Genomic DNA, 22546 nt, shown 5'->3' on the forward strand with positions numbered 1-22546 from the left:
TATGCCTTCCATTTAGGAATATGAGCCGGACAACTCCCTCTCCACTTCTCAGAAATCAGTTATGTAAATGCTCACTGAGTAGCAGCGAAAGCTCGGCCATGTACAATTATTATGCACCAAAACGGAGGAGCAGCCGAAGAATTCAATTATTAGTTTTCAATTGTTAATCTAAAACATGTTCCACACCTTTATCCTGCTGCATATTCCTATTTTTAGTCCATTAGGTCACATTAGAAGCCACGCAGGTAATGGCTTTACTATATTTCGAGGCTCAAACAGTAATCGGTGTGTTCAGTTGGTTTGGTAAAGCTATAATTACCTGCTCTGTCAGATGTTGCTCTCAACACCTGTTACTCAAACAAACGACCACTTTGTTTTTACCTACAAAACTTTTCACTCGGCTGATGAGGAATTCATTTGGCTGATTGGCTGTACACACTCTTCACTAACATGAACAACTGTGTGTCAAATTAGAGGTAAACAGTGTGCGACGTAGCATGATCAAAAGAAAAAACAAGAGTGGCTAAAGTATAACTTCCAGTCTGTAATTATCATCAGGCAAACAAACAGGCACAGAACAGAAGTCCCTCTGAAATTACTTTGATTCATACAAACTGTACAGTTTATTTACATCATAAATACTTAAAAAGATGATGTCTGTTCAACACGTAAAAAGGCTGGCGGACAGATGTAGGTTCTTCATGGTCACAACTGTTTTATTGACTGTGTGGCTTTGATACTTTTTCTTCTGCATGATGACATTACGACCACTAATGGTCCACTATAATTGTTTTATCCTACCAACATGTTTAACACTGAAGCACTACCAACCGGGGTCCCTGGAGGCTCCAGGAATAAATTACTGTAAGAAACAGCCATAAAAGCAAAATGTTAGCGTACTTGTTCTGAAAACATCATTAGTTATTTAATTTATGTCATCTGAAACAGACAAAACAGACAATAAGATTAATATTAGTAGGAAAGTTACAGTTAATTTGCATATGTAAAACAAAAATATACGCCTTTCCTTTATACAAAACAAAGTGTAATACACATTCATACTTAAAGTGTGTCATGCACACTTTGAGGTTCACGCTTGTATTATGGGTTTCTAATAGAACATGTTTAAATGCTTGAATGATCAAAAACAGTTTTTCTCATTCTGTCTGCCTGATTATACCTGTGTTCACCCTCTGTTTAAAATGCTCTGTTTTAGCACCTTTCACTTTAAACCACAGGCCTGAAAAAGCCCAGCCAGACTAAATAAATAGCTGTCATTTAAAATGTTATGAAATGATGTAATGTATGTCTGACTTTGAACATCACCTTAGTGAAGAGCAGCATTTAGGGTCATGGACCGAACATTTCAGGAAATCTGTGTGTGCTTCGTTGATGTCTGTCTCCTTCAAAATAACTGAACTGAACTAACTGATGAGTGTTAAACTTAACTCAATCAGTAGTTCCATCTATTAAAACTGTAGAGATGGAATTGGGTGCTTTTGACAGGGGACCTCCAATACATTAGCACTTTTAAAAAGCTCTAAATAAAACAGAAACAATGAATGAAGTCATGAAATAGTCATGAAAAATGGAAAAATTATAGAAGAAAGTACCTGTGAGATATGACAAAAAGTACTTAACTCTGGGGTCTGCAGGTAGTTGATAGGGTGAGGTTTTTAATAGAGCACATATTATATAGTGCTGATAAAGGAGAACTAATAGCTCCATCGCCTGATAAAACAACTTTAGAGTGTTGCCAGCATATAACTAATGTATGTCCTCCTATAGCATTGCTTGGTTTTCTTTTGGACGCTCTTTAAAGGCTGTGACACACCAAACCAATATCAAAGAACTAGCGGGGAGAAGAGCACCCTGCTGTATCATCTGACGTCATGGTGTCTTGGCCAAATTGGAGTGATTTTATTCATTAATGGGCTAACGGTGTGGGACACATGGCCACTACGCAGGCCATAGACGCTTACCATTGTTCCAACGTGGGCGGATAGCCGTCCATTGGCTTGTGTTATGGCCTAAATTTATTTTAAAATAGTCACTTTATATGCAGTCATTTAACAGTTGAGATCTTATTAACATTTACAAGTGCTTTGAATTGATAAACAAATAAAAAACAATTTAAAAACTACAAAAGCATCAGAGATTGTCTGTCCCAAGAAAGATAAATCAGTTATGCCGTTTGACCCTTAAATAGCTCAGAGGTGTAGGTGTGTAAGGTCACATGTAGTCCCTGTCTGTGAGTCGGATTTTGTGTCTTTGTCTGAGCACGAGTCTTTCGGAGCATTATTTCACTGCACGGCCGTGTTGCACTGTGACTGAGTGAGTGAGTGACTGCCTGGCTGGAGATGCCAGCAGATTTAGGCAGAGAGGACACTCTCTCCGTCTCTGATCCACACACCAGAGAGCACCAGCACAATGGAGTTAGTCAGTGAAGTCTATCTGCCATAAACTAAATCCCTCTCACTCTCTGCAACTCCCTCCATCCCCTCTCAACTGCCCTTACCCCCTTCTCTCTCTCTCTTTCTCTCTCTCTCTCTCTCTGTCTCTCTCACACACACACACACACACAATAAAATGCTCTTTAACTTTGCTAAATGCCCAAGCGTAACAACCAACGCCCCCCACCCCCCACCCCTCCCACCCTCTCGCATGCTCTCATGCTGATGCATTGGGTGGGATTATGCGCAAAGGCTGTGCGCTGTGCCGTCCCCCTGCCGTGCAGGGGCCGTGTGCCGCCGGCCCCTGTCTGCATGGCTGACTGTATTAAACATAAGCAGCTTTACTTGATAGGGCTCTATCCAGCTTTAATTACCACAAACTCACAAAGTCTGTGGACAGCACTCCTCACTGCCGCCACTTTGCAGAACAAACAGGGCAAAAGCCACTCGTCTGTCACTCTGCACAGAGGAAGAGGAGCAGAGGATGATGATGAAGAACATATCTCACACTTAACATTGTTACAACCATAAAATGTATTACTGAATATGATGATGATAGGACACAATTCATTATCGCAGTCATTGTAACGATGGTGACGCCTGAAGGTAACGGTGACCTGGATTTGTTCATTGCATCTGCAATGTAAATACTGATTCTCAGCCATATTGTGTGCACAGCATGTTGAGTAACAACAGTGTCCGTAATATACAACAGAAGTGAGTAACTCTCTGCAGCCAAATTGAATTTGTTTCAGCGTACTGGAGGTTGGGATTTTGACTACATAGGACAAAAAACAAGTGTAAGGATAATTTGACAACATTTCACGGTGAGTTTAGTCAAGTTTTTTCCGACTGACAGCCAAGACTGGATCTAACAACAGGGTGTCCTAAGTGCTGAGCAGGGAAAAAACAATATAGCATTTCAAAACACCCAAAGTTTGTACATTTTGACTATTGAAACAGTATTTATGCTAATTTTAGAGGCCTTGCACACTCACACAGTTGTTTTTAATTGTTCTGCTTGATAAGGCCACCGCTCACGTCAGAGGTGGAGCAGAGCTGTGCGAGGAGTTGACCTTTCACTTTTTAAAATTTCGTAAGACAGCTCAGATGTTTACATTAGACTACTAACACACAACACAAAGGTTAGATTTTTCCATCATTAGTACTCTATGTTTCACTGTGACATGAGATGTCTGTATACATCATAGAAACAGAATGAGAGTGGAACGGACATTCCCATTCAAATCGACATAGCAGAATGGTCAGTGCTGTGGCCATTTTTATGTGTACCGTCATGGGCGGATTTTGAGACAATGGTCCCCTGGGCAAGTCTTATAATATGCAAAGGGCCTCACCACCTCTACATTGCAGACAGACACACAGACTTTGTGGTGGTATTGCATCTCTTTGTGGTTTTTTTCCCCTTGTGTTATCTTTTTGTAGTTATTTGGGTATTTTTGTGTCATTTATGGTGGTTTTGTGTCGCTTTGTGGTCATTTGTCTACTGGTGGTTGTTTCATGTCTCTTTGCCATTGTTTGCACAATTCTGTTGTTATTTTCAGTCTCTTTGTGGTCATTTTAACTCTCTCTCTGGTCCATTGAGTGACATTTTGCAGGTGTAGGCCCTTAGAGCTGCTGACACTTTGGGCGTCTGGGCCTGCACTCGATAGACCTTTACAGTAATCCACCCATTTGCCATTGCAAAGTAGTACCCTTGTAGTGGATTAACTTCCATACTAAACTACTTTTTTTCCTCTTTTTTTTAAACATTTTTTTTCTTTTTTGATAGGTGAGCCAGAGATTGACAAGAAAAGTAAGGAAGGAGGAGGATGAATCCAACCATGCAGCATTGGGACTTACATGGGGCACATACAGTACCAGGTAAGCTAGAGGCCAACCCTGTATAGACCAACTTGTGGCATATCACACTCTCACTGAGGTGAGGTTTTGCTGTGACAACTAACTGAGAAGTCCATTAGTATAAAGCATGGAGAGGTCTTGCTGCTAGAGAGGAATTGGGGATTGCTGGATTTAACTGCTTCATATTTCTATTTGTATGTCATAAAATTTTATTCATTAAATGTTAATGTAATATTACAAATTAGCTAAATCCATGTCTAACAGTTAACACACACAGCCCTGAGAGGAGCTCTAATCAGGAAAAGTGAAAACACCTGTGTGGGTGTGGCCTGGGTGTGAAGGGCTTTCAAGAAAAACTAACTGCTATGATTGGCCAATTTGATGAAATGGGGCTGAACTATCAAGAGTCCGAGGTGTCTAATTGGCTTATTTTGAACAGATCCAAGGTCAGTATTTTGCTTTGACTGTTTGGTGAGGAGGAAATGAGCAATAACACAATGAACCGTGGAACGTGTCCTCTGAGTAAGGCTGTCAAAAGAAAACCTGAAAAGTAAAAGCATGAAAGAGAAACGCAGAACAGTAAAAGCTTTAGTTATAGAACAAAGGAAGAGGAGCTATGATGCCGCCCACAGTGATTGTGAACTAAATGAGCCGCAGTAAAGTTAGCCAGAAAAATGGATACATCAGCTGCAGCAGTAAAACTGGAGAGGAAGCTGGATTTTGAGGATACACAAAGCCACTTTGCAAAAACAAAAGAGAAGGAGCTGCTTGTGGTAAGGAACACCAGTCTATTTACTGTTTGCGGTTTTGTGTATGGTTTTTAAGATTGAATGTTTCATTGATATGCAGTTGAGATGCACTGATGTCTGTTAACCACAGAGGCCTGCTGTTATGTGGTTGTGCTTTTGTCATTTTTATCTGCGTATGATGGATGCCTTGTGATTTCTGCAGCTTCATATGATATTAATTTTAAGCTGATAATATGCGTTCGCCGTGTGGCATTGAAGTGTCAGCAGACATGTTTTGGCATGGTCGGCTGCCCTTTGATCTTAAGCGCTTAGGGGCCCTTGGAGGTCTTGCTGACAGCCTCCCTGGCCGTATCTGAACGTCCCCGTCAACCCACTTTTCCAAAAGAATTAAGGGCATTTACGTTGCACCTCTGACAAGAAGAACAAGTTGACCACACACTGTAATTGCTCAAAGAGGACTTTGGGATGTCACAGTGCTGTGCCATAAATTAATTATCCTAAAGCGCTTAGTGAAAGTCACTATAATGGCTTACACTGAAGCAGAGAGGGGTGAAAGGAGGTGAATTCATGAGTACGAGGGGAAAAACTTGAGTGACGGTAAATTTATACAGTAGTTATGAGTCTCATCAAGGCAGCTTGAGTGAGTTATGGCCTGCTCTGGAAATAGTGATTGTGCTCCAGCTGTGGCCGCTGCTGTCTTCCTGAATGCCTTAAGGAAAAGGACAGAGAACGTAAGAACTGTTGTCTCATTTCATAGAAAAAAAAATACCCCCAGTTTAAAAACAGCTGGTTGAAAGAAAACATAAATTGAAAGAAGGCCAGGTTTGAAGTCTGGTGGGAGGGAGCTTGTATGTATTTGTGTATGTGAGGTGTGTGTGTGTGTGTGTGTGTGTGTGTGTGTGTGTGTGTGTGTGTGTGTGTGTGTGTGTGTGTGTGTGTGTGTGTGTGGGGTTGTCACAGTCGCCCTGCAGTCCCCTGGGGTTGACCTGGCTGCCTGCTGTCAATGGAAATCATCCATCTTTCCTCTTATATTCTCTGCTTTTCTTGTATTCATTCCTTGGTCTCTCTGTTTTTTCTCCTTTTCCACACATCCCTTACTTCAAATACATTTTTTGGCAAGATTGTTCATTTGAGCTCACTTGGACAAAATTCCACATGTAGAAAAATGTGAAGTGCATAATTTTTATATGAAATATTTCACCTGACATTCAGGTTGAAAACTGAGCTTGGTGCTCAGTATTCTTGCTCAAGGACACTTAAGCTCGTACTCACAGAGATCAAACCAGTGACTTGTCAGTTACACAAAAGACTCTGATCAATTGGCAAAACTCTTGAGGTTTTTTTTAAATTGTCGGTGTCCCCCTGCTCGTGCGTAGCTCTAAGATGTTTCTGCTTTTCAAGGCTGTTGCCTTAATTTGGCTTCATGCAGCGGACTGTGGGGCCATGAGAGTGTTTGTGCTGTTTGATGTAACAAGCTGACCTAATTACCCACTAACAAGTTACACTGAGGCACAGCTGAGTACCAACATCCACTCCAACATTATTGGTCCCCTTCATTCCCACTCTGTCTCTGCCCTGTGATAGGATGTTGCTAGGTTACCTTTAATTGCAATCAAATTCTTTTCAGTTAAATTTTTTATTGCCCAATTAGGGAAATTGGGTTGCAACTCAGAGTTAAAGTTAAAGCCTTTTCAAGAACAGAAATAATATAAGTGGTGACCACAACATACACCTAATATTTGATGTAATTTGTTTACTGTTGGTGTTGTTTGCATAAAGTCTCCATCCTCCAGCAGAGGAGACAACTCACTATTTAATATTTTTTCAGAAATGAATGCAGGCCTTCTAATGAAAACTTTCAGACATATTAAACATTCAAAATCATTGTGCGTCCATATCGCTGGCAGAGGTCACTGAGGAGTGAAAAAAAGCCTATGGCAGCAGAGCCAGGTGTGGATGAGATTTGTCCTGAGAGACTGAAGGCCCTGGATATTGTTGAGCTGTCTTGAGATGCATTTTTAGGATTGTGTGGAGACCAGGTGCAGTACTGATGGAGTGGCAGAGGGTGGTGGGTATGCTCCAGTAATGGGGGTATCACATTGCTCAGCCTCCCTGGGAAAATTTATTCCAGGACGCTGAAAAGAAGGCTCCGACTGATTATCCAACGACTGATTCTGGAGGAGCAGAGCAGATTCAGTCATGGCCGTGGACCAGTAGACCAGCTCTTTACCTGTGCTGGAGGGGTTGTGGGAGTTTGCGCATCCAGTTTACATGTATTTTGTGGGCTTGGAGCAGGTTTACGATCGTGTCCCCTGGGAGTCCTGTGTGGGGTAATCCAGGAAAATGGGGGTACTGGGGACTTTGCTATGAGCCATCCAGTCCTTGTATAACCAAAGTAGAAGCTGTGTTCTTATACTCAGCACAAAGTCAAACATGTTGTCACTGAGTGTTGGCCTCTGCCAGGGTAGTATGTGTTAATTTGCCCAAACTGCCCTGCTCATCTCTCAGCTAGATTTTTTTTTGGCATTTTTGCCTTTATAAGATAGCACAGATCAGCAGTGTGAAAGGGGGAGAGAGAGGGGATGACATGTAGCAAGGGGCCGCGAGCTGGACTCGAACCCACGACCGCTACGGCACGGGGGGCTACTTAATCCACTAAACCACCGGATGCCACCTCTCAGCTAGATTTTCACTGCTTTAACGGCTGTTGGTCAAACTACAGGTTATACTTCTTGACTATACTTAGGCTATAAGTATTTTAATATTACAGGATACTGATTATCTTTTTTATTTGTTATTGTGGTCTTATTCTGCTGTCTTACCCTTGAAAAAAAGATAATTGATCTTAACAGGACTTAACCATGGGCTAAATAGAATTAAAACACTTCTGCACTTTTGTATGGCTGCCACCACAGACATAAAGAGTACAGAAGCGGATCAAAAGAGGCACCCCTCTGCTGATTAAACATAAACCAAGATTATGTTACTGCACTGCCTATTTCTTGCCCATTTTTTTTTGTAGAAATATATTTTAGGACAGAGTGGCTGTAATATAAGAATTTGTGAACAGGAAGTGGACACCATACTGTTTCCTGTATTGTAAAAACAGTGGCTTAAAAAAAATCAAACAGTAAAATGAAGCAGTGCTGATCGAATATTACCATTTATTAGATATTAGAGATTAGAGATTGTTACCAGCTGGCCACCATAATGTTTCCTGTGTCAGAATAGGTCACCCACCACTGGGAGTGTTTATTGGTCTGGTGCAGCGCAGTGCATTCTGGTAGTTGTACGTTTTCTAACTTTTGAGAAAAATCAATACCACAGTCCTTTTTTTCTGTTTTCTCCAGTCATGTACCTCTAATTTCATAAATACAGACATCTTTCTACTGCACAGACAGCCCAGTTTCATGAAAAGATCATCTCTCCAGCAATACTTCTGAAATACTTCTCTAAAATTTTGATTATTTGTGGCATCTTCTTTTGCAATATTTTGGGGCATATCCCCAGCCATTGGATATTTAAATGTTGATGATACTATTTCAATCACATCGAAGTCAATATTTCAACAGTTCTCTTTTCTGTTGCATTGTTGGTATATCATTGCACCAGGATCTCTGAACCAAAAAAAAAAACCATCATGACTTATATTGTGTTTTAGAATAAAGGATTTCCATAATAATTGTTTTTACATTACTGAAAATTGTATTGAAAATCATAGCATACATTTTCTGATGAAAAACCAAGAGCCCTCTGCCAGCTTCATAAGTTATTTATGAGAATAATTAGCCCCATTTAATCATTTTGCCCAACACCATTGTGTAATGGGACCATCTCTCTGTGCTGCTGTACCTCCATCTCAATGTTTTAAACATGGCCATCAATAATGAGGCATGTGAGTGAGGGGAGTTTTATCAGCAGAGGTCTCAGGTTTTACATTGTGTGTTCATGAGGGGCAGATCCTCATGACCAGTGTCAAATACGGTAAAGCTCCTGGTCTGACAACATATGAGGCTTTAGCCAAAAAACTTGTACAAAGAGCAGAGGGAGAGGAAAAGATTTCCCATCACGCCTAAGTTATTGATGAGCCTCAGAGTGAAGCACACCAGCTCAGGCGGAGGATTCAGATGCTTCCTCTCTTTACTTCCCCCATTCATTCTCAATTTTGCTCCCATCCTTCCCCCTCTATGTCATTTGCCCGTGACAGTTTTATCTTTATGTTGTCTAGTCTCCCAGGTCTTATACACTCCTCATTTTTGCAAGAGGATGCAGATGTCTTCTTTGCTGCAATCGAACAGATGTGCTCATTTATTTCACCTCATAATCAGAAAACTTTAAAGATTCAAGAAAAGTTTCATAACAGTTTGCACAAGTCAAATACTGTAAAAAACAATTTGAGCAAATCCACTCAGTGGGATAAGGATGCGCAGACACAACAACACACAGCAGGTCTCTGGGGTGTGAAGCCCAGTGCAGTGAAGCTCATCCCACTCTTTTCCGTGTGCTCTCTCATCCCTCGTCTCCCTTGGGATTTCCTGACCCCGTCATAACTTCAACTCCTTCCTCCACATCCCAGTCAGGATGCTCCATTTCTCCTTTTTCACCCAATGTTCTCCTCCTTCTGCCTTGTCATTCAGAATCAATTCCAAGAAATGCTTCAATCCTATTCCACACCGTTAATGTCTTTTTCCCCGCTTTCTCCTGCTCACCCCACCGCCACCTTCCCCCCGGTGGGGTTTTGTTCTTGATGGACTGCCGCCTCACAACAGTTTGCATCCTGCCCTCGGATGCCTCATCCTCATCACCTTCAGAGAATAGAGAAATTCAATATGAATTGCTGTCATTATTGCAAGGACAGGGTGAGCGAGAGGGAAAGAGAGAATGCAAAAGACGGAAAGAGATAAGTAGACCAGAGAATGAAAAAAAAGCTGGGAGGTGGGAAGGATAAAATCTATATTCACTCCCTCTAACGTGCCAGCGATAACCACAGAGGCCAAGCTCCTCTTTTCAAAGCCATCTAAACGAGGGCGCGACTAAAAGCCCTGAGAGCCTTTCAGCCAGGCCTCGCCACAGCTAGCCTGTCAATACAGCATGGCCGCAGACTCAGAGAGAATAAAAAATCCAACAAAAAAAAAACTGACACCCTGAGGCCGAACCTCAGTCTGACATCCAGTTTCTGTATTCTCTTGTCTCTAACAGCATGCGAGTATCCAGTCTGCATCCATCATTGATTACTCAATTACCTGAGTTTGAAACAGAAGAAATACAGGAGCGGTTAGAGGGCAGTTTATTCCTGAAATTACACACAGACAGAAGGGAAATGGGCTGAGAGAGACAATGAAATAATGGGATATAGAGGGACACATATGCGTTAGCACAGGCTGTGAGAAAACGGAAAAAGGAAAAGGTGTAGAAAGTAAAGCCATGCATGGAAAATAGTTCTTCATTGCTTTGTCGTCAAAGTCGTGATATTCTGTTTATCCTTCATAAATGAGGACATTTCTTCAGTGAGTTACAGGCTGTATGTAACACACAGGGATCTGCCTCTCTGTAGCTTTGCAGTATTAAAATATTTGCCAGTCTGCAGCTTAAATTTCACATAATATAAAAGTTGCCTCTATAGCAGATATTACGTATTATGCCTCAGTATTGCATTTCTTTTTATTTTAAGTCATTAATAATGTAAGGGGGAAAGGGCTTTCCGACTCTGTCCGGCTACAGTATATGTACATGAAAAATTCTTGTGGTGGAAGAATTATGACTTGATGAAAAATGTCTTTTCTTTGAACTTTGGTTTTATTAGTTCAGAGGTGCATCAGCTCTCAGAACAGCTTGACAATGAGAAAGGTATGCATCGGGGGCCTGCGGTCCCCACCAGTGTGCCAATGACAAGTGAATAATGACCGCAAACTGGCATCAATATTGTAATAATCACATAGACAGTCAGACACCTTTTTGAAAACAATAAATGTCAATAATAAGCCAAAGATGTGGAGCATGTACCAGAAATGAAGGGTTTTACTTTGATTTTGCAGTTTACTTGATTTTGTTTTAGTACATTAAAATCAGGGTGTTAAAGGGGAATGTACATATATGCATTCTGTTTTATTGGCATGCTTATCTGTAGGTTAACTTTTGTACTTGAATGTGGTGCATTATTCCTCTTCCTAATGTACAGTGAGAAAGCGAACACTGTTGGAAGTAGCGTGAATATAGTCTACATTCACTACAAACATTCAGGGAGCCTATCAAGCAATGGCTAAAAATAGGTTGGAGATGCACTAAGATTGCTAAAATTCAAGTAAGCTTGTTAGAAAATATTGGGTTTCAGGCGGGGTGGGTCATAAAATGACAAAACAGCGTTCTGAGTAAGTTGTTATAATTTAAAGAAACGTGCAATAAGCTAGTTTACACCTTCTCTTCCTGTCTCCTCTCTGTCTCCGTCACACAATAAACAGCTGGCTCATCAGCGCTGCTGCGCTCAGGCTTTTTGACTAGCTTTTGACCAGGAAAATCTGTTAAGGTCTAACATATTTATATCTCTCTTGTCATAATGTCCCATTAAAATATATATCAGCCTGTTCATAAGTAGGCCTAACACTGTGTTCTTACAACAAGCAAGAGTCCCTCTGTCCACAGTGACTGTTAAATATGCACTTCTGAAATGTCATATAAACAACCCAATGTACGCCTCAGCTGTGCACTCATGAACTCATGAGTACTTGCTGTCTTTCTGTCATTTGTACTTTTTAAAATAAAACACTTTTTAACTTGTTATATTTACTGGAGATTACATGCAATATAGCCAACAGCAAGTAGGTCATCACAGAAACTTTCAGCTCCGGTTTGCAGTTTGGATTCAGGTTACGGATTAATGCATGTGTACAGGTCGAACGGGTCAGGTTGACTCTCATAGTGGGCTGGGTTGGGTCGGGTTTTAAAAAAACCCTCACTCAGGCATCGCTAGCTGTTACAGTAAATGCATGTTTATGTATTTAAAACCATCATAGATACCAGTTTTACATAAACATTTATTCCCCAAAACAGCACATGGACATAACAGCGCAGCCCCCAAAAATAAACATGTAGTATGTCATCTAAAGGCAAGGTGCAAGTGTCTTGAATTATGGCTTTCTCCACAAAGACTCTGATTAACAGCTTTTTCTTTTCCCCCTTTTTTTACTTTAATGACAGAGCAGAATAAATTCAAGGTCTTGCAGCAGTGTTTGACTCAGACATGGACATCATTTATTCAGTACCTTTTTGATTACCTGCTTTTTGAAACATGCAAATGTGTTGAGTTGTTAATATTATTGTTAATGATCATATTGACTGAGTGAATACAGCTAGAATGTGATCAAAGATGACTCTGTGCTGAGGGCGCTATCATACATCACACACACACAAACAGGAGGCAACACACTGCTGTGATCACTGGGGAGCCGAGCTGATCAATAACAAGTACAGATGATCTCCAGCTGGTTTTAGCTCGAGCTTTACTGTATATTTACTACTGGCATTACACCGAGAATATCTCCTTCCAGTGCCAGTGGCAATAAGGTGCAGATGGCTGCTGTGCTATACCTTTAAAAACAATATTGTGACAGGGCAGCTGCAGTATGGGTCACTGGTTCTGTGATGCTGCTTCGATCTACAACAGATGGGCCCTGCAGCAGCGTTGGAAATCCCCTGGTATCCCCACAAAAAAACAACACTGAACTCTCTGCCTTCATTTTACATCCAGGAACTGTGTTTATTTGAATAACTCCTCCAAACCCATTATCTAATGACATGACTCAATGAGTCACTATCCCCCAGATACTGCTGAGGGAGAAACATTGGGTTTTTGGCAGAGCGATTCGAATGCAGTGGAAAAAGGAGAGTTTAAAATGAATTTCAGAGGAACAGAATATTGGAATGATTACAGCACATCAAATCTGCATATCTACAGGGAGAATGTGTGACTCTGTGAGAATTACCTTGACACACTTACTAACTGCCAAGGCTTTTCTAAACAGTACTCACTTTTCTGCAGGAAGGGTTTGAGAAAAAAAGTTACCTGATTTTCAGCCAAAAACTTTCAAGAACCGCAGCCCATGTGCCACTTATCTACACGAATGCTTCATGCTCACCCAACCCTGACCACATCCAGTTAGAATATACCTTGAAGTCACCAGAGAGAGTGTAACTATTGAATATGACCCTCTGGGGGCCCATGAAAAAGCAGATGCGTCTGTGGGAGAGCCTGGTGAAAAAACAAGATTGAAACAATGGACTGACTGTGACTGAGATTTGTATTCTGTGTGTGTGAGATAACATGTTTGTGCTATAAAAAAATTACAAATATGTTTAATGGACACAAAAGGTGTTGCTTAATTCTAAGACTAGTTATCTTACATTTTAGGCTAAATTACACTCCCTGTACATGCAAAAATACATATGTTTATTCCAAACATTGAAATGGCACTGTCAACGTACTTTTTAGTTTACTGTGAAAGTAAACTATTCATTTTAAATTGAAAAAGTTAGGAGCCGTACACATGCCGCATCTTTTGCACACTTAATTCCATTGTTGTCAGTGGAGACGTGCAGCAGGCATGCTCATCAGCCATGCCAAGCACCCCCCCAGCGCCTGTTTTTCAGGGCATCCTGAGATGAACAGAGTTCAGCTTTTGGAAAACAGCAGCATGCACCACATGTCATGTGATTAGGAACAACCAATCACAGCCAGCAGATATCTTTCCTTTCTTCCATACATATCAGTAGATATGGAGGAGAAGTCGATCATTTTAATGCAGGGATAACCTGAGATTTACATCTTTCCCACTGACTATATTTTAGGCCCAATTCACATCAGCTCTGCACTTGAAATTTCTGGTAAGAGGACTATGATATGATGCTGTTTATAGTCGCTTAGCAACCTCAGACACAACCTGCCATTACGTGTATGAAAGTTGGCTCAGAGAGGGCACAAGAGTATTGCCCAGGGCCCCTGCTTGAGTTTTCCAGGTGGTTAAAGACACAGCATGTGTGCTGCCCCTTGGTGTTCAGGCTGCTTTAAAATTTTAAGTTGACTGACTTTAAGAACACAAGTTGAGGTCATTTTTGTCATGATTCAACTTGTCTTCTCAAATTAAGTCAACTTAAAAATTGAATGCAGTGGGGACAATAACTTTTCAAGATAAAACTTTATTTTTACAGTGTGCATAAATATGAATAAATGAACAAAGAGTATGCACAAAAATCCCTGTCTGTGTCCATATATTTATCTAACGTTGAGCATAAATGTGGTTAAGATGCTGGTAAAATTGACATATGGTCAGATAGAGGGGACATCACTAGTGCTCCATCAGCCACCCTTATAATTTTACCTTTTTAAAGCTTAAACATGTCACACGATTTCCCACCATTGCTGACCAACACTTTTTTTTTTCTGTTTTCTGTGCATATTTACATGACTACAAGAGATGGCTTGCCAGGAAAAACAAAAATATGGATCATTTTGAACCAACAATCAATGTGTTGTTTTTCTGGTGAGGACAGTCATAGACAGACAAATATTTGTCTTGAATGACCAAAGAAATGACTGTCATCAAACATTTTAGCAGTATCAGAAAATCTGGATGTGGTGAGCTTTTACAACAGTCATAAATGGAGGGAGAAGTGTTGCCAGATTTGGGGGTTTCCCACCCTACTTGGGCAGGTAGAATGGTTTTTGTTTGGCCTGTGATCAGTGATGATGTTGTCTGTCTACTGAATTGTTTTTCAAGAGCAGTTGCCAGGAGAAAATTTTGGCATTGCACACTTCTGCCAGATTAAGAATAAGTTGCATTTGCGTGTTTCATATTTATCATATCAGCTTTTCTCAAGTGATGTAATATTGGAGGTCATTTTGTCTTTGGGAGATAGAGGGGACGGTGGATGGTGTTTCACATAGTCGAAATGCCTACTAGGCTGCAGACCACGCTAAAGACAACTGTTTAAAACCAACAAACAACAAAACATGAGCTCTTTGTAGCGACACGTTGGTGTGTTTCCATCAGCTTTTTAGGTGTTTTGTTGCAATGTTGGTGTTTTGCAGCAAACTGTCTCTGTTTTCCAGCCACTCTTTAAACTTCCTTCATGGGTGTTTTGTAGTGACCTGTTGTGTGTTCATAGTTTGTTTTTTTGGTTTAAAACATGGGTCTTTTGCAATGATCCATCGGTGTGTTTCCATTAGCTTTATAGGCTCAAAACATGAGTGTTTTGTGCATTTACAGTGGCTTTTTAGGCTCTGAATTTGGGTGTTTTGTAGCAACCTGTTGGTGTATTTCCACATTCAACTACCTTTAACCAAGTAGTAGTCCATTCTGATACATATTTGTACCTGACAGAATCCTACTCCACACTGAACTACATTTAAACAGGTAGTGGTCCATTCTGACAGGTACTTGTACTTGTTTTTCACCAAGACTTTGCTGCTTTTCCTGCTGGTATTGTGCCCCTGAAACCTGGTATAAGTCTTTTCCTAACCATAAGTAAGTGTTTTTTTGTGCATAAACTTAACCATCAGTTAACTACAGTGATGCTGAAACGTAATAGTTTCAGCATATTTTTTTCTAGTGATTGGGTTGCCAAGAGATGTTTGCCTAAACGTACTGTATAGCCGACTGTTAAAACAGAGTAAGTGCTTTGTTTTCTTCTTGCACTCACATTCAGCCACTGAATAAATTAGAGTAACTGATTGGCCAAATTCATTCTGACCAACACAGGACAACCATTACTGATGTTGTATTTTTGAAGGCAGAGTTTTGACAAAGCTGTGTTTGTGTGTCAGTTTATATGCCACTTCAGACAAAAAACCCTCTCTAAAATATAGCAAAGACAAAATTGTCTACTTTTATGACAATTTGGTGCCCCAATTTGGCAATTTCAGTGTCAGTCAAATCTGGCAAACCCAGGGTGCTAACCAGATGCTATTTGTAAGCGAGTATACAAAGATGAATAACCTAATGTATTCGCAAACCTTGGACCAATGAAAACAACAAAAAAGGAATTTGGTCCATTGAGTCTGATTTCTACCACATTAGAATGAGTAATTGTTCGTAAAAGGCCAATTGATGCTCGGACCAGCAATGCCTTTGGCCCATCTGTTTAGCATCGAGGATCTGAATGGGCACAGGCTGCTGTGGTCTTGCAGCCATTAGGTCCACTGATAGCTCTGCAGGGTCACATAACAGCAAAGCAGTATGAGGCCATTTTATGGGACCAGATGCACGCTATGGTGCCAACACCATTCCTCCATGATGCTCCCTATATTCCAAGATGATAATGACTTCATATATACTCCTCAACAAGAGGTGATTTCATAAAACACCAGGATGATGTCCTATTTTGCCCTAAAACTGGCATGTTAATCCATTAGTGAACCTTTATGGCAGCACAGTAGAAAAGTAGATCGGTCTTTTTAAATCCCCCAAGAATAAAGGTTTCTTTTTTAGCAGTGACCCTGTGTTTCATCAAGTGGCTTATAAAACACAGAAGGTCAGGAGAGAGTAAATGTGTTTAAGCTGACTTTTAATCATTATGAAATGTTTGGCATTTGACTTGAGAGACACAGAGACTTGGTTGTCTATTTTATTAATGTGACATTTAAAACTACTTGATGATGCATTAAAAAATGCCCCTCTTTGCTTTTTATTCATGTCCTTTTTGACTATTTTGCAAAAAGTAAAGCAAACAGGTGATATTTGCAAAGATTTATTTACTGTTTCCCATTTCTCCCCCTTTCTTTTCTGTTCAGTTGGGGGCAAGATTGAAAAATCCATGTAGGGATAAAACAGGAAATTCATCTCGAGTCCAACATGTTGTGTAGACATGGCACCTTGACCTCCCAAGAACAAAACTGCTACCACAAGTCCCAAGATTAGTCATTTTCAGTGGGAAGGGGGGCAGTACATGTTTCAATCGATGAAAATGTCATCAGGGACAAACCTATTTTCCTCAGCTCTGTTGTAGATAAATATTGTCCAATCCTGCACTGTCAATCCCCCTCTGCTTTCAAATGGAGGCCCCACCACACTACCCCAACCTCTCTGCTCCACACATGGATACACACAAACGCACACACATACCACATCATAGATTTCATCAAGAGTGAAACACAAAAATCCAAGGAGGGTGTCGCTGCTGGTGATGGTGTTTGCGTCAGATATGGATTTGTCAAGTGCTGATGAATTACATGTTTTCAAATGATAACCCCTATCAATCTTCTCAGTCCTGCTTTTGGTAAACGGGACCTGACGCACGCTGAACACACACAAAATCGATGACATGTGCGCACACACACATCAGATAGAGGGTGGCAGAGATGGATATAAAGAGAGAATGAGATGTGGTTTATAATTCCTGCCTACCCCCCATACAGCAACCTATCGCATAATAACTGTGATCAGCGATAGTGTTTCGACACCCGACGTGCTCCAAAAGAGCAGGCGGCGTATTAACAGATGATTTCAGGGCTCTGAAACATACAAACAACTTGACATTTTGCGCTGAATGGAAATTGAGACTGGGTGCATGCAGCTCATTGGAGTAATGCATGATTAGCGTTCAGCGGTGAATAGAAAGAAAGTGCTGCAGGTAATGAGGGCTGTAAAATGAGGGTTCTTTCTCCTCTATTCTTTGGTCGGCGGTGGTGGTGTTGGGTTTGCCAGCTTCCTGGCTGTGTTTATGAATCTTTGGTCTTGCACAAGCTGATTACAAGAATCTTCTCATCAAATATGGCTGTTTTTCATTGGCTTCAGATTAAAAGGAAAGCCATTACTCCTTCACGCGTTGCTAAGGAAACCGATAAAGTTGAGGCTTTCAGTCAAATGAGCTCTAATCCATTGAGTTTCATAGCTTGCAATGTTAGTTCGATGTTAGTGTATGTGTGTTTGTGTGATTATGATGTCTTGATTTCGACTGCTGGTGCATTGTAAGGGTGCACATCTGTTCTAGCACCACACAATGACATAAATGCAGGGCCTCAGCTGTAGCAGGCGTCTCAATGGTGCCGTGTATCACTCACACTGGTGTCATAGCTGGATCAGGGCCCTGTGTGTGTGTTTGTGTTTGAGGGCAAATGAGGGATATCAATTGAGAAAGTGAAGAAGAATTAGCCATGGATGTTTATGTGTGTGTATACGGGTTGCACGATTCTGGATGTGCACGCATTCATGCATGTGTGTAAATCGGGCAGGTGGCCATCACTGGCAGAGTCCCTCTCAGAGGATGTGTCTGAATACAGAGGGGTCGTTGTTAATGGAGGGTCTGTCTCTCTGTTCTGCACATCTGAGGGTCCATACAGACCTCCACAGGCGCCCGCTTCACAGTGTGTGCTGGCAAGACATTCAGTCCCATCACACTGGGACTCTCTTCCTGTCGAACACCAGGGTTTCGGGGCTTTTCACACCACAGATCAGAGTCCAAGCCAAGAGGAAGAATAGGAGGAGGTCAGAGGGTTGTGTTGACGAAGGAAATGGTATCAGGATAATAGCAGCGTGGCTGAACAAAACATCAGGGTTTTCAGGCAGGAATACTAGAGCAAATTGGCCAATCTACCGCTGACTGCCCTTTTGTTTCAACAATTACATCATCTCTTTTAACTCTGCAGTAAGACACAGTGTATTTGTAACATCACAATTTCTGCATTGTTGCAATAATGTTACAGCAGAAATATTTTACAGAACCCGCAGACAGGTCTTCTAGCTCTTATTTCATTTGTGCTCGTCATAGTATGACTTGCTTGCCAATCTGCTTCTTGTGTTAACCCTGGCACCTTATGGCAATGAAAGTTAAGGAGCAGTATTTTGACTGCGTCTGCAATAAGCAACGCATGAGCCCTCAGCCCATTCTCATTCTGAAGTCACATGCCAGAACTTTGTTAGCGATTTCAGCCAACACCAAAAGCCCCTTTTCGCAGCGGTATGGTACCTCAGCAGCTGACTGGATGGCACCTGGCACAGCCATATGGTAAACGGACGGTTGGCATCAGTTAATAACGCAGCCGGACGGAACTTGTCGTGGCTGGGTGATATGCCGCTGGACGATGTCAGGTTGAAATTCTGCCGGTAACAACGTTATATAAGGAGTGCGAGGGTGCCTATTGGGAGGGCGGCAGGGGCAGTGAATGGGTCCAACAAATGCCGGATTTTCACCTGGGAGGCCGGTGGTCACTTCCTGTATGAGCACAACATTATTCACACATTAGAAGCAGTTTCATAAAGATGGGTTTTGATAAGTGTTAAAGCGTTCTTATGGCTTTTAAAAGGATTACTACATATACCTCAGTCAGTGTTTTATAAGATATCACACAGCAACAAAAATTACGATAATTATTGATTATTCTAATAAGATTATTCTTTAACCAAGCAAAGTAGTTTATCAGCAATATTCTGCAGAATCATTGTCATGCAACACACAGACTTAGTGGAAAGTGCGGGATGCTTTACATATCTGTGGCAGCATGGAGCCAAAGAAGTTCACCCCCATGGGCTCTAGTGTACCTTCAGTTATATCATTAACCTACCATAGATCGTTGGTGTAGTTTGTCCGCTTTGGATGGAGATTAAAGGCTGGTGGATTGGGCAGCAGCAATTTCCCCAACGAACTGACAGGACAGACTGGGTTCCCTTGTAGGTTCTCTTTGGTTTTTTTTGTTGGCATATGTGTGTTTTCTTTTTTTGATTGTTTTTTTGTGTATGAATTTAATGACAGCGTTGCGTATTTCTGACCATTCTCATCCTGGCGGATGATGAATGATTCAGATTTCAGTTGTCATTTGCCCTCTTTAGCTCTGCGTCCCATATGCAGCTGCACATCAAACCAGACTTTGTTGACAAGACCCTCAGGTGTGTTTAGATTCAGTGCCTAAGAGTGTTTGATTTTTTCAGTCTGTCTCCATTTATGCTTGGTGGTGGGACATTTTGTCGCTTTATTCTTTACAAAGTTTTTCCACTACTCCAAAGGCGAACAGACTACGTAGTCTGTTTAATGGTCCCTGCTTTGGTTTTTTTTTTTATTTTATTTTTCCAGCTCTTTGGTTTCTCCCTTAATATTTTCAGTGTGTCTCCTTTCTTTTTTATCCTTCTTCTCTTTCTTTCTACTAATTATCCCTGCTTAGCTCATCCAGCAAAATCCAATCAAAATCTACATCAAAATCTGACAGTTAATTGTCACAGTAATACTGCTGTTATGCTGTCACAGATGTGTGCGTATGGTGTATTTTACAGTTGCTTTGATAGTGCTCAACCAATCATTATCAAGGACGGTAACTATCTGTTTTATAAGTATAGGTCAGGGGGAGAATTTTGATTTGTGCATTCGATACTTCAGTTTTCATATCACCATCAGTCCCCATATCGTCCTGCTGATGTCTCACATCTTTTTGCTTAAAAGTTCAGTTTTTTGTTTGTCAACTTATAAAAACATAGTTATGGGTTATATGTTGGTAGTGTATAGGGTTGGATACTGAAACTTAGTGCCAACATGGCGCTGGTTCCTATACAACCGGTGCCTACTAGGCCAAATCAAGACGTAGACTTCAGTGCCTCATTTCAGAACCAGAGAGCAAGTGCAACCGAGAGGGATACATAGAGAGAGAGAGAGAGCAATTATAGGCAATTACAGATCCTAAATCAAATTTTTATTTTTGCTGTTTTGCTGTCCTGTAACTGTTATTTAATGTTAAATCATTATAGTTGGGTTGTTAATGTTATTTATAAGGTGCATTTGTTAATAATGCTTTGTATTCTGTTATATTTTGTATTCATGTTATAGTATTTTTTATTTTATTATTATTATTACTTTTGGATTTTTTAAATATTTTATTTATTTTTATACTTTAAACTGTTAACTATATTGGATTTCATTTTTTTTTTTAAGTATTGGTTCAGGCACCATTTAGGCACCAGTACCATTTTAAAAGTATGGTTTGAGCACCGGTATAAAAAAAAACTAAATGATTCCCAACCCAAGTACTGTATCCCAACACAAAGCAGCTTTTAGGTATTTCTGTGTTGCTTGCTAGCAGACATAAATGACAAGCAGGCACCCTCACACAATACAAGTCAATGGGAAAGCGACGGATTGTTTTCATCCCAGGAGGTGGCAGGACTTAAATGCACTCTGTCTCTGTACATGTGATTTGGCTCTGGTATTCTTGAGCAGCTTGGATGCCAGTAATAACCAGCAATTGTATTTTTTTTTCCTTTCAAACTTCGACTGAAAAATGTTGATCTTAAACTTGGGTAAAATAAATATCTTTCCCTGTGAGAGACAAAACTCTCCAATCCCCCCATGAGCACATAGAAGACATTACAAAGATGAAAAAGAATAGAAAAATGTGGAAATATTGTGCAAATTGGGAGGTGAGCTGTGGTGAATCAGCACTGATTATCCCTACCAGCTTGTTACCCCCCACTGCTACAGTATGAGTCGCAGGCCAACTCAATTGGAGGAGCAGACCTCTATGAATCAGAGTTTTATTGGAAAGTAAACAGTAAGTCACAGTGCACAGTACATCAAAACCTGCAATACATGTTTTCAATTATACTATGAGTCCGCTCAAATAAGCTCCAGAGAGGGTAAGACTTTTGTAATGCAACAGAAATTCAGTCATTCTTAGTTGTCTCCATGTCTCTCTGTACACTCATCTTTTCCACTTCGCTGGCTCCATCCGAACAAATGAGTCAGTTCAGAGCTACTGCTCTCATCACATCTTGTTGCTCTTAAGGTACAAAAAAAGGTTCTTTATAAATTGACAGTGTATTAGTTTTTAGTGTTTTCATTTCAGAATTCATGATATGAAACTGTATCCTGAGATGAAACAGCTTTCTAAGTGGTATTATTTAGATATTCAAAGCAACACATAACACTGCACTGTAGGTAGTCTGGCCAGGGAGAGTATACAGAAAAGTATTTGAATATTAACAATGGCAGCCACATGGTACCTTAATTTGTAAGTTTGTAAGCAAGTTAGCTTACCAGACCACGTAGAGAAAAACGTCTCTCTCAGGCCAGATTTTTAATTAAGAAGCTAGCCAGAGGGGTTATTGTTTTCACAGTGTGGCTGAAATAAGTTGAAACTTTTCCACGTTTCCTTCATTATGCCAGCCTTCTGAACCTGTTTGTAAATTGCCCAGAAACACTTTTACCCTTTTTGTAGTAATTGGGAGCATCAGATTGAATTAACCAATGCGCCCATAAGAACTGGCACAGAGAGTTTGACATCCTCAGTGGGAATGATGAAAGTGCAGAATGATCCAGAGAGCTGACATGGTCTCTGAATGTGGGCTGTTGTTTACGAAGATTGATATTTCTCAAAGTAATCATAATTTACAGCATGGTTAATAAATAAGCTGCTTGCTATCTTTCACTTTTAGAGTGAAATACAACGTTAAAAGTATGATGAGCCCTACAAAACGCTGAATTTTGGAAAGGGACAGATAAAATTGCTAA

General features: G+C 40.7%; 1 long non-coding RNA gene across 1 annotated transcript in view; it reads left to right on the forward strand.

Annotated features, from left to right (window-relative positions):
• The window catches only part of LOC148187443 (uncharacterized), a 125309-nt gene that overhangs the window by 27023 nt on the left and 75740 nt on the right, over positions 1 to 22546 (forward strand). Inside the window, exon 4 of the long non-coding RNA XR_015778669.1 lies at positions 4246 to 4337. This is a non-coding gene — a long non-coding RNA (uncharacterized LOC148187443). The remainder of the gene's footprint in view (positions 1 to 4245; positions 4338 to 22546) is intronic.

This window comes from Plectropomus leopardus, chromosome 14 (assembly GCF_026936395.1).
Source record: "Plectropomus leopardus strain MGB_pleo_1.0 chromosome 14, ASM2693639v1, whole genome shotgun sequence".
Lineage (NCBI taxonomy): Eukaryota > Metazoa > Chordata > Actinopteri > Perciformes > Serranidae > Plectropomus > Plectropomus leopardus.